This window comes from Erpetoichthys calabaricus, chromosome 4, assembly GCF_900747795.2.
Source record: "Erpetoichthys calabaricus chromosome 4, fErpCal1.3, whole genome shotgun sequence".
Classification (NCBI taxonomy): Eukaryota; Metazoa; Chordata; class Cladistia; order Polypteriformes; family Polypteridae; genus Erpetoichthys; species Erpetoichthys calabaricus.
Window position 1 is genome coordinate 316,838,874 of NC_041397.2, and position 24,732 is coordinate 316,863,605.

Sequence of the window (24,732 nt, forward strand, 5' to 3'; positions counted from 1 at the left end):
GAAGGACAAGAATAAGAGGTTAATACGTTTGAAAGAGACAGTACTGCTGCAATAAATGATTTAATCAAAGGTCGTACGCAGCGCAGCAAGCATCTTATGTGATGCAGTCTCTGGACATGGCGCCAGCTCGTCACTGTCACTGTGCCACCGCGTTCCCATGTTTAATAACATGCCTCAATTCCTATCATCATGAACATGATATCAAGTATACATCTCAGTATTTAAATTATTCAGAGAGCTGTAATATCACGAATGTAATGGATTCTGTGTCCTGTCGGAGGAAGAGAAAGCCCGTTTAAGAAGCACATAGTGATCCACACATACAGAGCACATAGAAGAACACACATAAACAAAACAAAGCATTTAACGTGCTACTTTAGTTATGATGGGATTTGAGAAACTAGTAAATTAAACGATTTTAAGATGAAGTTAATGATGTTCTACTTTAATGACAAAATAAATTACGAGATTAAAATGGAAAGTTCGAGATTAAAGTTGACTTTTTTCCCCCACTGTGTCCATATTTTTTTTCTTTTCTCTGTACCCTAATAAGCTTTCATATGACACTCAGACAGTGGGCTACGACTCGCCTTTTCACAGTAACTTTAATATCTGACAACTTCTTATGCTTTAGAATGTCATTAGAGACTCTGGGAAGTACAGTGCATCCAACTGAAGCCAGACTGAAATTTATCTAAAATGTTGTGTTCCTCAAGAACACTTTCAAGGTGTGTTGGCAACAATTATTTTTTTCTGAGATTGTTGCCTTTATTTTTATTTATTTATTTTTATTTATTAATTTTTTTTGTAATTATTCCATACAAATAGATCAATTTATAACCTGACAAAATTGAAGACAGATCAAACCCCACCCCTGAGAAGGAGAGCTTAGCTGAAGGAGAAATGCTTAGGGCTTTTTAATGAGGCAACAATAAACAAAAGAAAGGGAGAAATAAATATATAGGTAAATTAAAAAATGTAGAAGGGAATTAAATGTGGTAATAGTTATTTCTCTTATTCTAAAATAATATTGATTAGATCCTGCCAGGTTTTGAAAAAATTCTGTACAGATCCTCTAACTGAGAATTTGATTTTTTCCAATTTCAAATAATATACAACATCGGTGTCCCACTGACTTATAAGAGGAGAATTAGGATTTTTCCAATTTAACAAAATAAGTCTGCGTGCCAAGAGTGTAGTGAATGCAATCACCATTTGCTTGTCCTTCTCCAATTCAAGTCCGTCTGGAAGAACACCAAACACAGCTGTTAGTGGGTTAGGAGGGATTGTGACCCCAAGGCTGTCTGAAAGGCACTTAAAAATTTTGGTCCAAAATGATGCTAGTTTGGTGCAGGCCCAGAACATGTGACCCAGTGAGGCAGGAGCTTGGTTGCAGCGTTAGCAGGTTGGATCTCGCCCTGGAAACATTTTGGACAGTTTTAAGCGAGACAGATGACCTCGATATATAATTTTTAGTTGAATAATTCTATGCTTTGCGCATATGGAGCTCGAGTGAATTCTCTGCTTTGCTACCTTCCACTCCTTTTCTGATATATTGATTAAGAGATCTTCTTCCCAATGTCCTCTTGGATCTTTGAAAGGTAGGGACTCTAATAAGATTTTATATATTGCGGAAATGGTGTTTAATTCCTCAAAATTGAGCAGTATTTTTTCCAGCATTGTGGAGGGTGCGAGGTGGGGGAAATCGGGCAATTTCTGTTTAACAAAATTTCTAATTTGAAGATAGTGAAAGAAATGTGTAGCTGGGAGGTTGAATTTTGAACGTAATTGTTGCCTTTAAAGGCAGTTTAGAAATATGTGTTATTGTTTTGAATCAAATAACCATCAAGATTTGGCTTCTATAGAAGAGGCTGAACAACGGCCTGTTTAAAGTAGGTCGGGACAAATCAGGGAGCTGTTGATTATGGACAATACACCACCCAATAACACATAACATCCGGCGCCGCCGAGAGTGACAGCCTTTTCAGCAGCTCTGTGTATGACTGTATGTGTATGTGTACTTTTCTACTTTAATTTTTCTATTTTTATTTATTGTGAATTTCCCCTTGGGATTAATAAAGTATCTATCTATCTATTTATCTATCTATCTATCTATCTATCTATCTATCTATCTATCTATCTATCTATCTATCTATCTATCTATCTATCTATCTATCTATCTATCTATCTATCTATCTATCTATCTATCTATCTATCTATAAAAAATATATATATATATATATATATATATTAATATATTGAGAGCACCCGGGGGAGCTACTCGCCCCCCACTTCGTATCTCTGCCTGTCACATTGTGAAGAGGGGGGCTGAACGCACACTAAGGAGATGCGGTTGCTTCTCTGAAACCCTCTCTTAAACGGTGAAACAATGGGAAACAAATACATGGTTTGCTGCTGCTGCAGCTTTTCAAACATTTCAAAGCCTGTGCAGCAGCTGTCCTCCTTGTCTCGTGGGACGTTAAAGTGTCTGCGAGAAAATCACGTCTCAACCCATGATTGTTTTTATATAATAGAGATATATGTATAATCCAACATCTGTCTGTTTGTCTCTCTATACGTCTGTACGCTTTTCATGAGAGAACTACTTGACAGGTTTTTTTCCTATAATTTGCTTGAACATTCTGGTTGATTTTGCAATTTCTCTCATCGCACTAAGTATCATAGTTCAGTTGCCGCACTGATTTATTTGCACAAATCCAAGAGACAGGCTGTGGGCTGAGGGGAGGGGGGCACAGGACCTCAGGAGTAGGGGGCCGGGTGGGCCCTACTCACCCACACACCAGCCTCCGTTTGAGTCGCTCTACCTCGCGCCATGTGTTAAAGTGGACCTTGCCTCCACTTAGCTAGTGATACCTGTTTCTTCAGCAGACATTTTTATAAAGAGTAATGTTTGACGTTTTTGAGAGAGAGATCAGAGATATGTTTGTTTCAGAGGGTACCTGCTCATTGGCAGAGATATCGCGCCATGTGCTCTTCTCCCCACGTGGAGGACACTCTCCCGTCAGAGCTGAACACGATCAGATACTGTGCCAATGTTTGATGATGGATCATACCGACTTTCCACTGGGCCAGAGATACCTTACCAACTTTTTACATTTTTGGCAAAGAGATCACAGCTACATTCTCGCCCCTGATAGCAAAACCAAAAATATTGTATATCAAGAGTCCCTCAGATATGAAAGCCATCAATATAAATTCTTCTCAATACAAATTATTACATTTTTTTTATTTTTTTTATTGACTTTTAAAGTTTGTTCTGTTTCATTACTATGAGGGCAGTGCCACAGGGGACAGCTAGATTTTAATTAAAGTAATGGGCAAAATGTCATGGTTTCATCCTATTTACCAATTCAGAGAGCTCTTTCAGTGAAACAGGAGCGAAGCACTTAAAGGTTGTTGTCCAGACTTGACAGTAGATAGCAATATGATTATTTGTAGTAATTCTTGCACAAACATTATTAACCAAAAAAATGGAAATTGTCAGTCTTCATTTGAGGAAAATAGGTACTAAATGGGACGCAGGAGTGACAATCTTATTGATAGTATCAAATAAAATCTTTGGATTATATCTCTACTGGAAAGAAATTTTGATAAATAAGCAGTTCTGGCATCCTTGACCTTGTTTTTAAAACTTATTATCAATTTTTTAAAATAAAGATATTGAAATTTAGTGGACTTCCATAAACACTCCACTTTCCAACATTCCTGCTTTAAGGCTTGAATACCATCATATAACCAAAGAGTGGGATTTTTTGAGGGTGCAGAATTAGTCCAACCATCCATTTTCCAACCCGCTGAATCAGAATACAGGGTCACAGGGGGTCTGCTGGAGCCAAACCCAGCCAACACAGTGTGCAAGGCAGTGCACCCGGGCAGGGTGCCAACCCACCACAGGGCGCACACACACACACACACCAAGCACACACTAGGGACAATTTAGGATCGCCAATGCACCTTACCTGCATGTCTTTGGACTGTGGGAGGAAACCCACGCAGACACAGGGAGAACATGCAAACTCCACGCAGGGACGACCCGGGAAATGAACCCAGGTCTCTTTACTGCGAGGCAGCAGCACTACCCACTGCGCCACCGTGCCACCGCAGAATGTCTTTTTTTGAATTTTCTGTGTATGTGATAACCATCCAGTCTTTCTGGGTATATTATTATCTGCTGATTTTAACTCTCTATCTAGAACATCCTGTGTATAACATCAGCCAGTTTCTTAAACTACCAACTGGAACATTTCTGTCTCTTTACTTATCCTTTTCTGCAGTCTCTTCACACTATTTCCACGACAAATGCTATATACTGTATTTCTTTTTAAATGTGTACTTCATACCAAAACATTTCATGTGCAAAACCATGTTACCTGTAAATGACTTTATTACCTCTGGATTGTTCCCTGTATTCTCTCACACTGAAGAATATGTATATAGTCTATTAAAAGTACAACTATAATGTAGCTACATAAACTATAATAATAGGTTTTGGCAGTTTTTTTAAATGTTCCACAGTATTAGCCTGACGTATCTCTATTGGTAAAGTCCATCCATCCAGTATCCAACCCGCTATACCCTAACCACAGGGTCATGGGGGTCTGCTGGAGCCAATCCCAGCGCACAAGGCATGAAACAAACCCTGGGCAGGGCGCCAGCCTACCGCAGGGCATATTGGTAAAGTATTCCAGAATTTTAGTGCATAAGAGCAAAAGCCCACCACACCATTTTTTTTAAGTCTGGCTTTTGGAATTATAAGCAGACCACCATTAGATGATCTAATGTTACGACTTGGAATGATGGGGGGCAGGCACTCCAAACTTTATCATGCAGCAAAATTACTTAAGTCTTTATACACCATTAGTAGTATTTTAAAGTCAGTTCTAAATGACACAGGTAGCCAATGTAGCAATGTTAAGACTGGTGTGATGTGCTCAGATTTTCTTATTCTAGGATTGTTGCTGCTGCACTTTGCACTAGCAGATTGATGTCTTTCTTTGGTACGTTACAATAATCTAGTCAACTGAAAACAAAATCATGAACTAATTTTTCAGCATCTTGCAATGTTGTAAGAGGTCTAACTCAGTGTTTCCCAAACTCGGTCCTGTGGCCCCCTGTGGCTGCAGGTTTTTGTTCCTAATCAGTGACAACACCTGATAACACTGAGCTCATTTAATTAGCTGGGATTATTTTTCTTTTATTCGACATTCAGAAAAGCACAGCAGCATGATTTTTACATTTATAAGACATTTAGAAATATTTCTGCTTTTGCTGTAGGTTTAAATGCTTAACTCTCTTTTGTTGATTTCATTATACTTTGCCCTTTCTCTGTGCAGTTTTTCCCCTTTTGTTGTATCTTAATAATGACAATTTAAAACGAGCAGAGCAGACACGCAGGCAAACAACACGAATAATTAAAGTCTGCAAGTACTTTAGCAACCGACCCACTAATGAGTAAATAATGGATTAATTAAACAATTAGAAGACCTGGAAAAGTAGAATGAAAATCAAAATGAAAATACTGGTAAAAAGAAAAAAAATACATTATTCCTATATAACTGCTTGGTACATTTTAATATTTTTTTTTAGCAAACTTAGTTTTCTAATTTCTATATTTTTCCCTAAACACGGAACTTGACAAATAACACGTCACTTAATTAGCTCAGGAGTTCAATTACAAAACAGAAGCTGGTGGGAACAAAAACCTGCAGCCACAGGGGTTCAGCAGGACCGAGTTTGGGAAGCACTGCTCTAACTTTTGCAATGTTCTTTAATTGAAAAAATTCAGTCCTTAAAATCTGATTAATGTGTGACTTTAAAGTTTAGGCTAGAGTCCATTATTACTCCTAAATTCTTTATCTCTGCCTTCATAAGCCATCCACCTGTCAACTGGACCCCCTTCCCACAGTTCTGGTCAAAGCCTGCCTCCCCTCTCTGCTCCCCCTTATCTCTGCTATAATCCACTGCTCTCTCACCACTGGAACTGATCCTTCATCTTTTAAAACTGCTGCAATAACCCCAATTCTGAAAAAACCTGGTGCAGATCCAACTAATTTCAGTAAATCTTTGTCCTATTTCTAATCTACCCTTCATTTCCAAAATTCTTGAAAAAATAGTAACTATTCAACTTCATACAGATTATTTTGAGACAAATGAGAATGAACAGTTCCAGTCTGGTTTTCGCCCCCTCCATAGTACAGAAACGGCACTTATCAAAATTACAAACGACCTCCTGATGGCAGCTGATTCTGATTTAATTTCTATTCTCATCCTCCTTGATCTGAGTGTGGTCTTTGATACTATTTGTCACACTACTCTTCTTAATAGATTATCTTCGATTGGCGTTACACACACTAGTGCTGGGCAGTATGACCAAAATTCTATATCACTGTATTTTTCAAAATTATCCCAGTTTCACGGTATTCCGTGGTATTTTTATCCCATGCATGAGTGGATGTTAACCATATTTTCCACTGCAATTACTGCAGTAGACTGGCTAAGAATAACCTGTTCCACTGTTATGAGAATTGTACATTGTACAAAAAAAACATTTTGCATGGCCCCAGTTTTCAAGGGGGTGGCACTAATGAAGAGAAGGAATCCCATTGCATGACAAATGCAGTCAAAATATAGAACCTTTTTATTGAACAAATTTTGCAAAAACTTTACACTATAATTTTGACAACATATTTTCAACCATCCAAAGAGGCATTTAGACTTAGTAAAATATCCAGAGGTGCTTGTCAAAAGTTGTATTGCACTGAACATGTCTTAGAAATGAAATAAATAGTAAATATTTTTTGTAAACCACCTACACTTTCTGTCAATGTTAACAATCTCTGTCCACTGACACATTAGCTATACAGATTGTATGGCGTTGGTTATCTCGATCCACCGCTTGCTTTATTTGTCGTAGGCAGTACCTCTAGCTAACGCGTCTACAAGTGACATCTGACTCGAGTGTCCTCTCACTTTTCAGTTTTACCTGAGGATGTGGAGGGTGCCAACCTTAGTTCCTTACATTCATGGTACTCCAAAGCATGTTCGTGGCTAAGGTGGTGCAGCAAATTGCTCGTGTTGCCGCCTCCTGGGACAACTTTAGCTTGACAGCATTTGCAGTAAATATTTGTTTGGTCCACATCTGACCTTTTAAAACCAAAGTATCTCCAGACAACAGACATGGCTCCTTTTGTCGGCAAAAGTTCTTCTGTGTCATCACATTCAACTTTATTGTCTGCTACAGCTTCAGTTTTGGAATGTTCTCTGCCCATTTTCACTGCTCAATACCTCCACTAACACATGTACTCTGTTGCATGCATGTTTAGCGGTGTAGCAGTGAAAAAGGTCCCCCCTTAAACAGTTTCCTGCTGTGCCACGTTCCAAACGTTGTTTAGGCTATTTAAACCGGTGTTGTGTTTAATAAAAATTCATATCATAACAAAAATAAAAAATGGTTTTCAGTATGAACCGGTATACCTCCCAGCACTAACACACACACCACTAGATTGGTTTAGATCCTACCTCTCAGGCCGCACTCCGTTCATTCAGCTTAAAACTTTCATATCCCAACCCACTGCTGTTACTTCAGGTGGGCTCTGTCCTGGGACCCCTTCTTTTCATTATTTACCTCCTTCCCTCTCGGTAATATCTTTTTGTAAATATAACATTATTTTCCACTGTTATGTTGATGACACTCAGCTCTATCTCACTAGCAAACCTACTGCTTCCTTTCCACCTTCCTTACTTATTGACTGCATAACAGAAATTAAATCCTAGTTTTCTTCAAATTTTCTTAAATTATACTGTGACAAAACTGAGGTTCTCCTCATTGGTACAAAATCAACATTATCCAAAACTAATTAGTTTTCCTTTGTTATTGATAATTTCTTTGTCTCCCCTTCCCTACAGGTGTCATCCTTGACGGTACTTTATCCTTTCAGTCTCACATCAATAACATCTCCCGGTCTGCATATTTCCACCTGTGTAACTTTAATCGTATTCGCCCCACACCACTGCTATCCTTGTTCATAGCCTTGTCACTTCTCGTCTGGATTATTACAAAATCCCTTTTCTTTGGTCTTTCTCACAAATCTCTTTATAAGCTTCAACTGGTCCAGAACTCAGCTGCCCGCATCATTACTAGAACCCGCTCTACTCACCATATCACTCCCGTCTTGCAGCAGCTTCACTGGCTTCCAGTTAAGTTCTGCATTCAGTTCAAAATTCTCCTGTTAACATTTAAGGCTCTCCACCACCTCGCCCCTCCATATCTGTCTGACCTTCTCCATGTTGCCATTCCCATCATGCACCCTTAGATCCTCTTCCTCCATCCACTTGACTGTCCCCTTCGTCTGTCTTACCACCATTCAGTTTCTGTGCTCCCCAGCTCTGGAACTCACTACCATCTGAGCTTAGAAATATTGAATCATGTTCACTTTTCAAATCTAAACTTAAGTCATTTGTTTAAGACTGCTTTTTCTCTTTGACTACAATTGCTCTGTCTGATTTTAAATTTTGTATTTTTAGTTTTTTTTATATTGTTTGTTTTATTTTGTTCAGTGTCCTTGAGTGTTTAGAAAGGCACCTACGAATAAATAAAATGTATTATTATTATTATTATTATTATTATTAAGATTTATACCAAGGATAAAAGAAGATCCAGCGTATGTCCTCTTATTTGTCAAGGGCCAGAGGCATGTAGAGTGAGATTAAAAGATTCAGTTAGACTGACAGATTTTGAAGCACTGCTATCAGAAGCATTGTTTACATGAATATTAAAATCACCAATAATACCAAGCCTAGATTCCTTCAAGACAGAGGACAAAAAGTCCCTGAATCTTCTCAGGATGGAGCTATTTGAGCCAGGTGGACAATAATTTGGGATGCAATAAACAGATTTTAAAACACTATGCAACATTTAAAGTTGTTTTTGAAGACAGCAGTAAGTCCCATGAATCAAGCTGAACTGATGCATACAAAATTCTCACAACTCGATAACATGTTTCATATTCCTTGACCCTGTTTATTAAAAAGCTAACCTGTGGGCAGAATTAGATCATTGAGCACAAATGACATATTCACAATCGAGGGAGTGTTAATCAAGGCCAATTTGACAGACAGCAACATATCGGCAGTAGGCATAAGCCCATGTGGAATGGACATAGTAGGGGGCTTGTTGAATCTGTTTCTAATTAAAACAGCAATAATGTAAGAGTCTAAAGAGAACTGGTGAGAGGTGAGGATGGGGTAAGGATGTGCATGTGCTTTTTATGAATTGTTATTAAACAGCATGAGTGATTCAAGAGTATTTGGGGTGAATGCCATCATTCTTAAAAATATAGAGCATTCCCAGAAAATGCTAAAATTCTTGATGTAACCAAAATTAATTCTTTTGAGGGGAAAAGCCAAGCTAGTTTGAGCTGAAAGAAAGGTGACAGTAACTCAGCTAACCACTCTGTGCAACTGTGGTGAGCAGAAAAGCATCTCAGAATCTACAACACATCAAACCTTGACATGGATAGGCCACAACAAAAGAAGACCACATTGGGTTCCTCTCCTGTCAGCCAAGAGCAGAACGTTGATGCAGCAGTGGGCATAGGCTCACCAACAATGAACAGTTGAAGACTGGAAAAACATAGCCTGGTCTGGTGAACCTCACATTCTGTTGAGGCACACACACGGGTCAGAATTTGAATCCATCTGCCGTACCAGCCTTGTGTCAACAGTTCAGGCTGGTGGTGGTTGTGAAATGAACAACCTCGACACACACAAAAAGGTTTGGGGCAGCCGCCCATATATTGTCCCTGGCTGCAAAATGGGTTTGGAAATGACACTCATAGTCCTGATCTGAACTGACATTAAGGAGGAAAGATGGCGGCTTTAAAGAGTCAACTTTGGAAGTGACGTCGTTCTTGGCACCAGACCTGTGTGACGATGCGGGTTCACTACATGCTCCCATCTTCCTTCTGCGAGCTCCTGAACTCGCCACCGTCAGTAATGTTACCGATGAGCTCGGCAGTGAGGCACAACAAATAAAGCAAGGGGATGGTGCAAAATTTGCAAAAGTGCTTTTATTAAAACATCAAAAAAACAGTGTCCAAACAAAGTGCAGTGTAACAAATGCCATAAATAAATAATCCATAAAATGAGTAAAGTAGTGGAGATTAAAAATTCAATAAATAGAAAACAAAATCCTTTAAAACAATGAGGTTAAAATAATGGCTGGAAGCAGTCCCTTTACAAATCAACCTTCTTCTACTACTGGCAGCTCAACAGGGGAGTCGCCCTTCCTGCAGCTGACGTTACTTCTGTCCAGTTGCCTTCCGTTCCTTGGCTTCATAAAGCTACCTTACCGGACCAAGACTTGGGTTCCTCAACGGCCAGGTCGCTCACGCTGAGGCTCACCTTCCCAAGTCTCCACGACTCCCGTTGCCTTCCGTGGGGTGTCATCCATACTACCGATCACTCCAGCTCCTAGAAACCGTTCAGCTGGAGTGACCCCTTCCAATTGCCCCTCCTCTAGTGTCGGCCACACACTGCTAGTGAGGGGGCTCTCCAATCCAGCTGCCTGTGAGCACTCGCTTGCTCTCTCTCTCACGCACCAGTTTTCTCTCCTCTGTTTCCTGCCTTCTCCTACAACCTCCTGTTCTCTCTTTTCTTTTCTTCCTCTTTTCCTAGCCACCTCACGCTTCTATTTATGACGAGGACATGGCAGCTGTGGCAGTCAGCAGCTCCCAGGAACAATTACGGATGCGGACGATTTCTAACCTGTGCACTTAGACGAGAAACGCCCACATCACGAACTCCCCAGGAACCGCTCAACCACACTACCACGTCCCCCCTCGCTAACCTGCGAGTGTGGCGATTATTTATTTTAAAACTGGCCTCTTGACGTGAGCTGTGGACCTGCTATACCACAACCTGGAAGTGATTGGATTTCCCATGTTTGGTCTGCAGAGATAACAGAAGTAGGTTTAGTGCACCCCGCCACCCCCTTGACCTGGTGTGGAATTACCTTCACTTGGTCGCTTCGGCTTCCTCCTATTTGTGTGTGTGTGACATGGTGTAATAGTGAGGGCCTGTTAATACCAATCGATCATCTTCCTATTTGAGTATTGTTGCTGACCATGTGCATCCATTCAAGGCCACAACTTACTTCTGTTGGCTACTTGATAATGTACTATGTCACTCTGTTGCCAGTGGGGTTTTGGTGGTCTTTTGGCCTTGGAATCCATAAAGATTTTGTTTTTTTTATCTCCAGCCTTATTGGAGTTTTTTGTTGGTTTGTTTTTTCTGTCCTCCCAGCCATCTGACCTCACCTTTTTTTTGTTATTTATTCTTTTGTATTTTTGTCTAATCTTGTTTGGTTTTCTTTTCACTTTGAGCTACATTGTTTACATAAATACATGTTGTTGCTGTTGTCACAAAGAAAAGTCTTAAACTGGTTTCATGAACATGAAAATGAGTTAGTTCAGTTTTCTTCAGTAGCCTTCCAAGTCATTGGATCTGAATTGAGCAGAATTTGGGATGTGGTAGAGCAGGACATTCACAGCATGAAAGTGTAACTAAAATCTTACAGAAATTGTGTGATACAGTCATGTCAGCATTGACCAGAAACTCAGAGGAATGTTTCCAACATCTTATGAAATCTCCACGCAACTACCCAGTATTAAGATAGTGCTCCAAAGAATTGGTGCAGTGTGTGTATAACACTTTAACAGAAAACTATTAAGTCTACAATGTCTATTCATGCATACACTTCAGTTATGTTTAACACACCGTAAAAAAGAAAGAGTCACAGTCATTACCATACAAACATCTGTGACATGGAAGTCCACTAAAAAAAACAAAACCCCTAGTCAGCAGCATCCAGGGAGAAAATGAACCAGTGTGGGCTCCATGGTTGGTTATAACAGACAAAATGAAGCACAGTTACTGTACAATCCTCAAGACCACCCACTGCATTTGAATAAACTGTTCTATAATAATCACATGTTGGACAGTCTAATGCAGGGGTCTCCAACCTTTTTTCTCCTGAGTGCTCCTTTTACAAAATGAAAATGGCCGAGAGCTACTCGTGTTTTCTAACGTTTATTCTCATAGCTTATTTCAACCCAAACAAACTGAATAAGCTTGTTTTGCCCGAACATTTACAAAATGTTGGTGTCCACAACTCACAATTTGTATTAAAACATCACAAAAATATTTAGTTCACCTGCAAGTGCATTTTGTTTGTCTGTATGCATTTTCTAGTGTATCTCACACTATTGAAGTAAAACATGAATGCTGTCAAAACTAAACAATGCAATTCCAAATCCACAGATCTGACTTCTTCATTTGTCATTTTGTCACATGTCACTGTGTCACTTTATTCACAGGTCCAGTCGCATGTGTGACGTGTTGTTTAGTTAGTCAGATGACTGGCACTGAGGTTCACTCATATGGAGTCATTTAAATGTCCGTCTGTCAGTCTTGTTCTGAACTTCGATTTCATGACATTCATGTCAGACTCACAGAGGTATGGAGACCCAAACAAAGCAGACATTTTCAGAGCTGCTTGGTGAAGATTCTTATAGTTATGTGGCTCTACTAAGCTCCAGAAATGCTGAGAATGCTGTCGAAACTTTAACTGCACATTATTTTGAAGGTTTACTAATATATAATATATAAAATCCAATGTCTCTCTGTCTGTCTGTATGTCTATCCACTTTTCACGAGAGGACTACTTGACGGATTTAGATCAGGTTTTTTTCTATAATTTGCTTGAACATTCCGGTTGATTTTGCGACTTCTCTCATTTCGCTATGTATCAGAGTTCGCTTGCAGTACCGATTTATTTGTGCGAATCTGAGAAACACGCAGCGGGCCGAGGGGAGGGGCCTTCCTCACTCACTCGCCAGCTTTGGGGTGTGTGCCTTAACTCTGCTTAGCTAGCAGACGAGAGAACAATTGAATTCAGCTTTGTTTGATATTTAAAATAAAGTGTTACTTAGGTCTTGATGAGTTTGAGTCTGGATATTCTCTTCAGTGTATGGCACAGCCCCTTTACGCTGCACCACGGCATGTGGTTCGTTTATTTGACAGCCTGCAGGTCCGGAGTAATTACATTCAATGCATTCGTAGTCTGAGTCTCGACGACCTGAATTGTGTGGGTGGTTACCAACCACAAGCGTTACCTGGTTTGTAACCACCCACACAATTCAGGTCGTTGAGACCTGGACACATCCTCTGCATCTTTGTTTGGGACTAAGACTTGATACCTGAGAGTCCAGTTGTGGAAGTGCATGAACGGCTCTCCAACTATTGGTATAAGTATATTTCACAAAGTTTACAAATTTTTCTGCTAGTTCTGACACTCAAGCTGTTAATTCCTTCACAATCTTTTCAAAATTTCTTTCTAGCACAGGTACTTGAGCTGTTAGCCGCTCAATAGTTGTACTTTGAGCTTGAGGTGCACGGATAGCTGTCAGATTATCATTATCGTTAAGTTTCACAATCATTTCAAATTTCTTTGCTAGTTCAGACACTTGAGCTGTTAACTGTTTAACAGCTGCACTGTCCACTTGCATCCTATCATTTGCCTGACTCACTTTAGTCTGATCAGCCTGTGTATCGTCTTTTGCCTCTACTGAATTTACAGTGACTGATCTATGTTTACTCAGTGGGCTGAGTCGCTTTATTCTCTCATGCTTCTTCCCTGGTCGATCTAGTTATCCACTCTAGTATTACAAAATCAGTCACCTTCGGGTCAGTGAGAATTGGTTTTAGGTCTTGTCTGATGTTGTTATTTTTCTCATTCAACCCTTGCTAAAGGGTATGAAGAAATATGCCCTGCACTAATTTTCTGTCATAGCTGAATTCAGCTCCATGTTGCTCTGATGCGAGCAGCACACGCTGTCGAAGATCCGTTATTCTATATACAAATTCTTCAGGTACTTCCGTATCTTGTTGCTTTGTATTGCTTAGTTCCTGAAACAGTTCTGTGCTGTTTTTTTCCCTAATGTGTGGCCTAAGAAATCATTTGAGTTCTTCTAATGTGAGATCATCTCTACTCATGAGAACATTTTTGAAGATGCCTGGTTTATCTTCTTTTAGTACAGACTTAACAATTTCAGACTCCTCAGTAAATCCCTCATGTAGCCCTACATCTATTTGTTTGCAAAGGTTACTGTATAAAATTTCAGAACCCCCATCATAGATTTGGCCACCATGGACTTTGAACTCCCTGTGAGGCAGAAAAGCAGCAACATAAGTGAGTCTTACCACTTGATCTGAAGTGATATAAGGGAGGCATCCTTTCCCCAAGTCCCCAGAGTTCCTCCTTTTTTCAAAGTTTGTGCCAAGATGTTTAGCTTGGCTCAAATGAGTATCCTGATCCAGCCCTGCAGTGGTAACACCTGTACAATCCTTACTCCTCGCAGGGTTGAAATCTTTTCCATTTAGGAGTTGTGAAATCATATCCTGGAGGTGAAGTAGGTGTGACATGCCTTTGTCCTCCAAATTTCTCAACTTATCCCCCTTAACATAATCAAAAAGGAAATAATAAAGTTCTTGTTCACCTAGTTGTGAGAGTTCTACAGTTTCATTCCCTTCTTCATCTTCTATAATTGCAGCCAGAATTGCAAGCCAATTTCCTCCTCTAGAACAAATAGTGTAAACACATTTACTTTGGTTCAACAATGGTATTGTGGCCAGCTATCAAAAAAGTAACTGGTTAAAAACCAATGTCCCCAGAACTCGTTAATTTTCAAAGGAAGAAGACAGTTCTGTTATCACCACATTGTGTGTGGATTAGATACTTAAACAAATTACACTAAGCAACACACGGAAATGTCATTTTCTTTAGAATACTGAATTCTAGCCCATTACATCTTCATCCAACTTGACAGAACTTGAAAGGATCTGTGGAGAAAAATGGCAGAAAGCCTAAAAATGTGTGTGTGTGTGTAACCTGTCAAATCACATCGAAGAAGACTCCAGAGTGGAATGGCTGCCAATGGGACTTTAATGAAGTACCAAGTAAAGGGTCTAAGTACTTGTGCCAATATGACATTTTTATTTATTTAATTTTTTTTAAATACATTTGTAAAATTTCCGAAAATCCCTTCATTCTGAGTGCTGCTTGATGATGGAAAAATGGAATGTAAGCGATTTTGAGACAAGGCTGCAAAACAACAAACTAAGAATAAAGTGAAGGGGTCTGAACACATTCAGAAGATACATTAGATGTTCAGTATGTACAGCTGGAGCACAAGAAGGTTAATAAACTTCTTCAGGGTCACACAGTGAGGCAGAGACAAAAGCTGAGCCAATATTCTTGGGCTGTAGAGTCCAGGGCCCTAGCCAAAACACCATGCTATTTGAATAAAGCAATAAAACCTGAGTCAGTGGTACTAAATGCAATCAGACTGTTAAGTTTTTGTTTCTAGTACATCACTTAGTTTTAAAAGCAATCCAAGAAATTAACCAATCGGGCAAAATACAATGAATCTTCTATATTTTTAAAGGTAATTCTTAATAATGAGTATGTGTTTTTGCTCTTGGAGCAACAACTCCAGAAAAATGATTCCTGTTATTGGCTAACTAAAAAGATGATAATATGCAAGCTTTCAAAGCAACTCAGGCCCCTTCTTCAGGCGAGATGGAACTCCATGATTCAACATAACCTCATCAAAGAGCTAAGGACTTCAAGAAGACCCCTGATGCAGATCTACTCTAATTGACTCTAATCTTGTCTGTCACCCTAACGGTGCTTTTAACACAAGTCCTCACTCACACATACATATCCTGGACAATCCTGAAGAAGGGGTCACAAAAGCTTGTATATTGTAATCTTTTTAGTTAGCCAATAAAAGGGGTCATTTTGCTTGGCTTCTCATTACAGCCATAATGGCTAACACGGTACAACACCCTAGCACTATATGAGGTCACAGTGATACATTTTAAAGCTTAAAATAACCTCCCTTTATTTGTATCTCACATAGCATGAAGACTATATCCTCAGCATTCCATAAATATTTTAAAGTGCTTGACTATCTGGCTACCAATGTATGTCTAAGTCTTATTTTTTCTGGCGTTTCACTAGATCTGTATAATTCAGTGTCATCTACAAACATAGCGTATCTTAATTCTCTGCTACATCTTTCCACTCCTGCTTCACTGCTCAAGGTTTCTCAGTAGGAATGCCAGCTACAGAAATGCCTCGAACTGTCCGAGTTGTGTTTTTTTTTTTTTGCTTGATGCTCTGGTTTTCTGCTAAAATCCAACACAAGTGTATGTTGGGTGAATTAGTTTTGCATGTTCTCCTGCTGTTGTCTGTCACCCTAATCAGTGCTGATTTTTTGCCTTGCAGCCTGTACTTTTGGAACAGGCAGCACAGCACACATTTTCATTGTGTCCCGAATCTGGGCCTCTTATGGATTAATAACTAGTCCATTGTTGATCCTGTATGATAACCTTTTTGAAAATTATAGTTTTCAATACTGTATGCATCACCATAGTTGAACACCTTTGATTCTTTTTTTAAATACACTTTTCTGCAAAGCAATCAGTCCATGTTAAAGATTTCAATATGCTGAATCAATTTTCTGAAACAGGAATTTCTCTACTGCAAACTGTTTCCATGAGATATCGGATTAAGTGGAATTTTGAAACCAAATTGTATATTTTTTTTAAAAACAGCATATGTTTACTTTATGGCAAAACTATTTATTATGCTCAGAATATTATTTGAAGTACTGTATATTTTTATGATGAAAAATGGCCATCTTCTTTGTTCTTAACATTAGTTGAGATACAAGCATCTCAAAATCAGGTATTTACTACACCTTTTTTGCTCTCAGTCAGTATTTCTTGAAAATCGCCAGGAATTTATATTTAGAAGGTAAGAAACATCCCTTTTTATTGTCCAGAAGTGAGAGACTGTTTTTAACTGTTTTTTTATAGAAATATGCAAGGTTGTTAATTTTTAAGACCAGGTAACTGATAAGGAAACAGTAAAAGAAGACAAAAAAAAAGAAATGTGGCAACATTTTCTTGGGATACAAAGAAAGAAAACCATGAAGAACTAGTTGAGGGGCTTCTTTCTTCCTACCCTGCACTTGGGTGCAATATATGTTTAATAGTCCATTTCCTTCACTCTCATTTGGATTTTTTTTTCCTGAGATCATGAAAGTGTACATCAGGACATCATTCAGATGGAAAGATGTTCTAGTGAATTGTGGGGTGCATCTGTGTCTGTTGGTCATTTCACCATGAAACACCTTCAGAGGACTAGAAGAGGAAAACATATACCAAGTAACAACTTTTTGTAAGCAATAATTATATTTAATTATTAATTAATCTGTTATCGGACGTCTTTATGTGAAAACACCAGTGTCAGATTGGGGGAAGTGTGAACACGACTGAGAGAATAAAATTGAATAAAATAAGACAAAGCTAACCTTTACAAGTACAATAAATTTACAACGTCTGTTACAGACTCAAATCAAATGTATGTTTTTATTCTGCTGTAAAGGCTTTTAAATGGTCGACGCGCTGCACAACATGCAGAACACACAGCTCGGTAGCAGGTAGCAGCAAGCCAGCAACTGGTCCGTCTTCAGCGTGTGTTCAGCATTCACACACCCCCCACCCCCCCCCACCTTCACAACGACAGCAGCAGAGACGCAAAGTGGCTAGCGTCTCTGATATAGATATAGATAGATATATAGATATAGATATATATATACTGTGTGTGTGTGTGTATATATATATATATATATATATATATATATATATATATATATATATATATATATATAATAGATATAACTGTTTACGGAGCCCAGTCAGCTTTGCAGCTTGTGCAGAATTTACTCATGACTGTAAAATATGTGATCATCATTGATTTGTTTGATAACTCAAGTTAAATATTGTCTCAATCTCAGTTGGTCTTCAATCTACAATTTCAGCAGGATTAATTACTTTTTTAACCCAAGAAATACTAACCTTTTACTGATCACTTCACAGGCAAAAACCTCATAAAATATGAACTCAAATTGTTTGCTGTTACATTTTCTGTAAATTTAAACTACCCTGGGAATCACCTCAGAGCTCTGGAATGTTTTGTAAAAGTATGAGGGATGGTCTTCCCAAAGTATCATTTGATATTCCCACGTACATCATAACGCCCTATTCACTATTAAAGGGTCAGTCTGTCCTCCATGATAGGTGGTGTAGGCCCACATTATTTTCTGAAGGAGCAAATTACTACCACCCAGTGGTCAGAGCAACTTGTAATTACCTGCCCACCTTTGGCAGTTGTTCTATGCCCACAAAGTAATAACTTTTGGGATATATCACCTATCAGTCCCAGTCACTACCATACCTCATAGACTAGGTAGAGTATGAGGTCTGCCATTCTGGTAAACCCAGAATGTACTGGTAGATTACATCATAATCTGCATTTACTTGGAAATGTACTGCACAAAATAAATTGTGGAAAGCCATACTAAGGCATTTCAAATGTATTTTCTTTACATTTTTCCAAAAAAGGAAACTCTAAAAGCTGCTTAAGATATTGCCATGTGGTTCTGGTAAAACACTTCTGTCACGTTCCCCCTTAAACAGCTCTGCAGACTTCTTCACTTTTCTTGTCTCACTATCTTGCTCATTTAAAGTCTCAGCATATTCATTGTGTTACAAGAGTTTTAAGCAGTGGGTTCAAGGGAATGTAAAACTGACCATAGATAACTGTTCTATTCACAATATGAGAAAGGATAATCAGAAAAAAGAATAACAGCAAAATTAATATATATTTTTATTTTTTATATTTAAGGCCGTGGTTCACCACATTTGGCTCCTGCAAAAGGGTCTGAAGCCTTGCTTTATGTTTTCCTTGCTTTGTCAGTTCTCTTCAACATTTTACTGTTTCTCTATATAGGTAAGTATCATAGAAATATATTCATTTATTTAAAAAAAATGATGCTGAAATGTAAAAAAAAACTTTTTGTCCACATACCTTGTAATACAAAGCTCAGTCATGTGCAAGTGTTGTGTACTTTTATTTATGACCAGCACATGAAGTGGCCTAGGGCCTCATGTATAAACGGTGCTTACATATAAAAATGTTGCTTATGCCCATTTCCACGCTCACTACGAGAGGTATAAAAACTACACTTGACTTAAAGCCACGCACATTTTCATAGCAGCCTCACACCATACGTACGCACATTTCTGCTCTGTTTTGCAAACTGGTGGCACACCGTGTCAAAGCAGTGATACTTTGTGTGGTCTCCCTTTTTCAGATTGTTTACAAGTTTAATTCACTTCATTGTAATCATTCTGTAACAATATAATGGTGCATGGAATGGCCAAACTATCATAGCAAATGGAAGTATTAGAAGAAAGCATGTATATGTATAGATGATGATGACTGGCTCCTAAGTCGATTTCGATTTCCAAGAGCTATCCTCTTGACACTGTGTGCTGAACTGGTGCCAGCTTTACAAAGGCAGACTTTGAGGAATTGTGCTCTACCTGCTCCTTTTCAAGTTCTATGTGTAGCTTGCACGTGCTTGAAGAGATGCGGTTTGATGAACCAGATCTACCAAATGATCCTCCAAATCAGACAGTGTTACAATTACGTTTGAATGCAATGAGCAGAAAATAAAAATGGGGAATCAGATGCAGCATTTATTTTTAACCAATTCATTCAACTTGTGGTCAGTATCACATAGCACAGCCCTTCTATTTCTTAGTTCATTGGCCACATCTCTTACAGCATCCACTATTGCATTTTGTGACTCCAGAACAGTCCATCAGCACACAGCCAGATGGTCGCCCAGTGATTTCCAAGGCAGAGGTGTGTGAACAGCCAGCATCTGAAGATATGGTGGGCACAGCAGCAATGTCACCACCTGGAGTCGGCATGGGTGTCAGCTTTTGTAATACAGATAAACAGATGGTGGGCTGCAAGTCGCTTTTTCACGTAGACTTTGATATCTGACCACTTTTTTATTTCGGACACTGTGTGACTTTCTGAACTTGAACTTTCAAATGTCTCCATCAAGCTGTATCACTCCATAACTTCCTTTTGTTGCTTATACCACTGCTTAAGACAACAAATAGTAAATTTTTCCTTGCCTCCACTTCACATTAATTGAAATTCTTCTTTTTTCCACATGCTTTTGACATTGCCTTTAAACAGAACACTGAACAGAAGGGCCTATTTATATTAATTTACATTTTCAAATATGCAAAATTCCTGGAGGAGTCAGGATGGGGCTGTAGGTGCATGTACATATGTTACATTTCATGTTCTTTGGGATTTATAAATGGGAAGTGCGTGGAACATTGCATACATCCAGTTTTATGCATCTGGATTTTTTGTGCATACACACATTTCCAGTTTTGTCTGTACACCATGTTCTAATGTGAATTCTACACACGGTGTTATACATGAGACCCCTAGTTCCAGCAGCTCCTCATTCTGTCCTTGAGAGTATAATCATTTGTTGAACGTGTACTAGAGCACTCCAGCCCCTTGCCCCACAACCACTCCATGTTTACATCAACAATCTGTAATTTCAATCAAGCTTTCACACGTCTTCTGAAATTGTGTTTCAATAGCAATTGGCCAAAATAACAGGGAGTGTCACAAGTTCATTTTTTCCACTTCAACCACAGGTTATGTCACTTTTAATCCAGATCCATGTAGGTGCTCCTGTAACTTTGATCTAGTGAGAAAAGAAGTAAAACCATTATGAAGATCTTTTCTGAAGTTCCTTTATAAGTACAAAATGGTAATAGAATATAACCATGAATGTTATATTGGCAGGACAAGTATCTGAGAAGAGTTGAGGCTTAAAATGGAGGTAAATTATTGCAGTATGCTTCACACATTGCCATTACAATTCTATAGAAAAACACAACTGCCGAAAGACCACCTGCTCTCTGTGAGGTCTGCAAGTCCAATGATACTGTCGTGGTGAAGAGGTGATCACTAGTCCTTCATGCCTGGGAAGGTTAGACATGAAGGCAGAGGGGAAATTACACAAGTTGTTCTCCAGGTGGTGTTACTCCATTCTAGGGGGGAAATGGAAATTGTGCTAAGGCCTCTTTCACTGCTCTACTTTTACACCCAGTGTACCAAATGGTCCTTATAAAAGACTCATCATGCTTCAACGTTTAACAATAGTGCTATGTCTTTGAAAAAAACTTTCTAGATAAATAGGTGAATACACACTTAAGTTCACAAAACAGATTAGTTTAAAATGAGCTTGTGTAACAGTTGGTGGAATCAGTCAGTTATGATGTGATATTTAGAGCCTTGTCACTCCACTGTTTCATTTTTCATAATGCATCAAAGTACCGCACCTGTGAAAAGTATTCATTCCTCCTGGAAGTTTTCCAATTTTAATATTATTAAAGTCGTTTTTTTTGCTTTTGTTTTTTTGGAACTTTGCCAAGTGATCAATATTAATTAGGACATTAGAACAGTCTAGACGAGAGCAGGCCATTTTGCCCAACAAAGCTTGCCAGTCCTTTCCAATTAATTCTTCTAAAAAATTATCAAGTCCAGCTTTGAAAGTTTTACTGTCTACCGCACTACTTGGTAGTTTATTCCAAGTATCTATAGTTCTCTTTGTGAATAAAACCTTCCTAATGTCTGTGTGAAATTTCCCCTTCACAAGTTTCCAACTGTGTCCCCATGTTCTTAATTATCTCATTTTAAAATAACAGTCTCATTCCACTGGACTAAGTCCCTTCATATTTTTAAACACCTCAATCATGTCACTTCTTAATCTTCTTTTGCTTAAACTGTAAAGGCTCAGCTCTTATAATCTTTCCTAACAACTCATCCCCTGTAGCCATGGAATCAGCCTAGTCGCTCTTCTCTCGACCTTTTCTAGCTCTGCTGTGTCTTTTTTGTGGCCTGGTGACCAAAACTGCACACAGGACTCCAGATGAGGCCTCACCAGTGTGTTATAAAGCTTGAGCAGAACCTCCTGTGACTTGTACTCCACACATCTAGGCGCTATATAACCTGACATTGTGTTAGCTTTCTTAATGGCTTCTGAACATTGTCTGGAAGTCGATAGCGTAGAGTCCACTACGACTCCTAAATCCTTCTCATAAGGTGTACTCTCAATTTTCAGACCTCCCATTATGTATTCAGATCTCACAGTTGTACTTCCTATGTGTCATTCTTTACATTTACTGACATTAAATTTCATCTGCCACAAATCTGCCCAAGCCAGTCTGCTGCTCAATTCGTTCTGTGATGATATAACAGATTCCACCTATCTTTGTATCATCTGCAAACCTAACCAGCTTGTTCTTTATATTCCTATCTAAATCATTTATAGATATTAAAAATAGCAGTGCCCCTAACACTGACCCCTGCTGGTCACCACTCTTAACATCGGCCAGTTCTGATGAGGTTCCTCGCGCTTTCACCCTCTGCTTCTTGTGTCTGAGCCAATTTTGCCCCCGTCTACACACCACACCCTGAACTGCCACTTCTTTTAATCTGATGCCCAACCTCTCATGTGGCACCTTATCAAATGCTTTCTGAAAGTCAAGATTAAAAATATAATATGCTTAACTTTGGTCTTATCCTTTTGTTGCTTCCTCATAGAATTCCTGCAAGTTGATAAAACATGACCTTCCTCATCTGAACCCATGCTGTTCAGAAAAACTGTTTTTCTTGCCATGTGTTACTCAATCTGTTCCTTAATATTTCCTTCCTTTTATTTGCCTGTGATGAATCTTACGCTTACTTGGATCTGCCCAATCACCCTTTTTATGTATTAGGATAATACCTATCATTTTCTGCTCCTTCAGAATTTCCTCAGTCTTCAATAACTTCCTAAAATATGTGTCAAGGGTTTATATAGATAGATTACAAATTACAAACATTTACAAATTACAAATATAAAACACACAATAACTGATGGCATATGTATTTAATATTATACACCTCATCACTGATGCAGTCAATTGGCATTAAAAGTACAAATACCATAATTTAATGGATATCATCTTTCTGGGGTTTCCATTGTTTGTATGTGGAAGGACAAACTTGTGGTGAGTCAGTATGGTAGCTTAACCTACATAGTGAAGACAGAGTAACTCTTCAAACAACTCCATGAAAAACCAGGGGATGGAGATAAGAAAATATCCAAGTGACTGAATATCCAGTTAAATAAGTCATGAAGAAAAGGAAGGAGTATGGCAGAGGTTTCCTCCCACAGTCCATAGACATGCAGGTTAGGTGCATTGACAATCCTAAATTGTCCCTAGTGTATGCTTGGTGTTTGGGTGTGTGTGGGGGGGGGGGGGCCTGTGGTGGGCTGGAGCCCTGCCCGAGATTTGTTCCTGCCCTGCGCCCTGTGTTGGCCGGGATTGGCTCCAGCAGACACCTGTGACCCTGTGTTAGGAGGAAACCAGAGCACCCAGAGGAAATCCACGCAGGGATGACCCGGGAAGCAAACCCGGGTCTCCTAACTGCGAGGCAGCAGCGCTATGCACTGCGCCACAGTGCCACCCCAAAAGTTTACCACTTATACAAAATTATCATCTTTGTATGCTTTACTGTCACCAGAACTAGAATCAACCATGCTGGAACTGGCCATTACTAAAGAACTGTTACTATTAAAACATTTTATTTTTTACTTCATGTGCTTTCTGCAGATGGATCAGATACATGTGATCTCTTAAAACATTGCATTCTGTTCATAAGTGATGGTGTGTTAGATGTAATCTGTAGTTAGTGGGAACACCAGACATACCACAGCAGAACCGCATGCTGAAACCAAATTCCAGGTGTTCATGCGGTGTGATGTTAGTTATCATGATTTGCTGGCTTTCTTTGTAGTTGCTGTATATAATCTTTCCAAAGCCAGACACTAAAATGTACTGACCAACAAAACTTTTATTTGAAAAGCCTAATACAAAGCAGATCCTTCAGGTATTTGCATTTGTTTTTGATATTTATGGAATATCAGTTTTGATCATTTTTGGCTCCTTTTATTGAGTAAATTTATGGCAAAAGAATCTCATTTTTTAGGTTTTTTTAAGGTCAGGGAATCTGTTTTTATTGTCAGATTAACGCTATAGAACCTAGTTTGGAGTATCTGATGTTATGAATTGCTTCCACTGCCATTTTGTATATCATGTCTGCCACCATTTTGAATCCTTTTGTGAGGGACAGTTGGTGGGTGGGGCTACAGAGGTCATGACCCTAATACTATTTCATACCAGGTTTAAAGATCACCCGTAGTGGCATTTCTCTACCTGAATTCATATGTAAAATTTATGTGGCTTCTCTGCTTAAAATTCAAACCTTTGTTTGGTGATTCTGGTTTTGACATTAATCTTTGAATTTTTCACTTTGGTTTTTCCCTAAATTCTTGTTTTTTTGTTGAATGCATTAATGATCTGCTTGTTTTCAACTTTTCACCACATCCAGATCACACCTTTTCTCCTGCTCAGCCTTAATAAATATCATCTCCTTAACAAAAAGCAGAAGAGTTACCTGATACTATACACAGTTGTGAGAAATCGCTTTTTGAAAATGAAATTGTTCTTTGCACTTCACACACCCGAGCAGAGTGTTGATGACAAATTGTATGGTTTTGTAAAGGCCATTTGGCAGTGAAGTGATACAAAGCGGACCTCGCACAATGAGTGAGTGGGCTGTATCTCTGCTGAACTGCAGGTGAAGTTTGT

The 24,732-nt window shown here is 38.9% G+C and overlaps 1 long non-coding RNA gene across 1 annotated transcript in view; it reads left to right on the forward strand.

Annotated features, from left to right (window-relative positions):
• LOC114641145 (uncharacterized) overlaps nt 1–24,732 on the forward strand; it is a 37,479-nt gene that overhangs the window by 6,196 nt on the left and 6,551 nt on the right. Inside the window, exon 3 of the long non-coding RNA XR_007934686.1 lies at nt 18,836–18,940. This is a non-coding gene — a long non-coding RNA (uncharacterized LOC114641145). The remainder of the gene's footprint in view (nt 1–18,835; nt 18,941–24,732) is intronic.